Here is a 2207-nt window from a genome sequence, read left to right as displayed (position 1 = left end):
GGAGAGGTGGGGTGCTATGGAGGGAGCGGGGTTTTTCGAGGTGGGGTGCGGGGGGGCGTCGTGGGGGGTGACGCGGGGTGGGGGTGGTCGAGCGGGGTTTTTGGAGGAGAGGTGGGGTGCTGTGGAGGGAGCGCGGTTTTTCGAGGTGGGGTGCGGGGGGGCGTCGTGGGGGGGAGACGCGGGGTGGGGTGGGTCGAGCGGGGTTTTCGGAGGCGTGGTGGTGTGGCGTGGAGGGAGTGGGGTTTTTCGAGGTGGGGTGCGGGGGGGGGGGCGTCGTGGGGGGGTGCCCTTCGTGTTAGAAATGGCACGCGACGGCGGCATTCAATCTTTTGTGCGTCGCCTCCATGTGCGCGGGGTTTAGGGTTCGCGTTTAGTCGCGTCCTCCGTGGCATGAGCGGCATGGCATGCCGCCATGCCTCGCTCTTGAGCTCTCTCGTGCCACTTTCCGAGTATACAAGAGCTCTTTGGAATTCCTTTGTGTTTGTGGTGCGGTCACACCAGCGCTAATACACCGGATCCCATCAGAACTCCGCAGTTAAGCGCGCTTGGGCCAGAACAGTACTGGGATGGGTGACCTCCCGGGAAGTCCTGGTGCTGCACCCTTTTGCATGCTTGTTTCGAGACCGTGGCATGGAAATCCCCTCGGATCACGTCTCGACTCTCCAACGCTGACATCGTGGTAGGAAACCCCCTCGCCTTGCCATGACGCGGCGCCTCCTCTCCTCGTCGCGATTGTCTTTGCGTACGTCGTGCCTGGCCCCTCCCTCTGCCTCGCTCTCACGTGATACCCCCTCCTCAAGATGCGAGGTATTTTGGGAGCGGAGGGTGTGCCATGTTGTGGGGGGGTTCGGTGGAGCGGGGTTTTTCCGAGGAGGGAGGGCGTGCCATGTTGCGCGGGCGGGTTGTTGGAGCGGGGATTTCTGAGGAGGGAGGGTGTGCCATGTCGCGGGGGGGTGCCATGTCGTGGGGGGGTTTCTTGAGGAGGTCCGTCGGGGGGTGGAAGGTTCCGTGTCGCGGGAGGGGGTCGTGTGCAGTGGGGTGTGTGTGCCGTGTCATTGCGGAGCGGGATTTCTTAGGAGGGAGGGTGTGCCATGTCGTGGGGGGGTGAGGTGACGTGCCGTGGGTCGAGCGGGGTTTTTGGAGGTGGGGTGCACGGGGGATACGCCGCGTCGTCGGGGGGTGCGGTGGGGTGGAGGGTGCGCCGTGTCGTGGGGGGGTGACGCGGGGTGGGCTGGGTCGAGCGGGGTTTTTGGAGGCGTGGCGGGGTCGTGTGGATGGAGCGGGGTTTTTCGAGGTGGGGTGCGGGGGGGATGCGCCGCGTCGAGGGGGGGTGCGGTGGGGTGTGCCGTGACGCGGGGTGGGGTGGTGTGGATGCAGCGGGTTTTCCGAGGTGGGGTGCGCGGGGGCGTCGTGGGGGGGTGACGCGGGGTGGGGTGGGTCGAGCGGGGTTTTCGGAGGCGTGGAGGGAGCGGGGTTTTTCGAGGTGGGGTGCGGGGGGGGCGTCGTGGGGGGGTGCGCCGTGTCATGGGGGAGTGACGCGGGGTTGGGGTGGTCAAGCGGGGTTTTTGGAGGAGAGGTGGGGTGCTGTGGAGGGAGCGGGGTTTTTCGAGGTGGGGTGCGCGGGGGCGTCGTGGGGGGTGACGCGGGGTGGGGGTGGTCGAGCGGGGTTTTTGGAGGAGAGGTGGGGTGCTGTGGAGGGAGCGCGGTTTTTCGAGGTGGGGTGCGGGGGGGCGTCGTGGGGGGTGACGCGGGGTGGGGGTGGTCGAGCGGGGTTTTTGGAGGAGAGGTGGGGTGCTGTGGAGGGAGCGCGGTTTTTCGAGGTGGGGTGCGGGGGGGCGTCGTGGGGGGGTGCGGCGTGTCGTGGGGGGAGACGCGGGGTGGGGTTGGTCGAGCGGGGTTTTTGGAGGAGAGGTGGGGTGCTGTGGAGGGAGCGCGGTTTTTCGAGGTGGGGTGGGGGGGGGGGGGCGTCGTGGGGGGGTGCGGTGGGGTGGGGGCTGCGCCGTGACGCGGGGTGGGGTGGGTCGAGCGCGGTTTTTTGGAGGCGTGGCGGGGTGGTGTGGAGGGAGCGGGGTTTTGCGAGGTGGGGTGCGGGGGGGGCGTCGTGGGGGGGTGCGCCGTGTCATGGGGGAGTGACGCGGGGTTGGGGTGGTCAAGCGGGGTTTTTGGAGGAGAGGTGGGGTGCTGTGGAGGGAGCGCGGTTTTTTGAG

General features: G+C 68.1%; 1 non-coding gene across 1 annotated transcript; it reads left to right on the top strand.

Annotated features, from left to right (window-relative positions):
• Nucleotides 1-484: 484 nt before the first annotated feature.
• LOC148033312 (5S ribosomal RNA) lies at nt 485-603 on the top strand. Its single transcript, XR_015691524.1, has one exon. It is a non-coding gene; the product is annotated as a 5S ribosomal RNA (ribosomal RNA).
• Nucleotides 604-2207: the final 1604 nt, after the last annotated feature.

Source organism: Lygodium microphyllum, chromosome 7 (genome assembly GCF_053477565.2).
Source record: "Lygodium microphyllum isolate KBCC chromosome 7, Lygodium_microphyllum_v1.1.10, whole genome shotgun sequence".
In the NCBI taxonomy this organism is placed as follows: Eukaryota; Viridiplantae; Streptophyta; class Polypodiopsida; order Schizaeales; family Lygodiaceae; genus Lygodium; species Lygodium microphyllum.
This window is presented reverse-complemented; position numbering and strand designations above follow the sequence as displayed.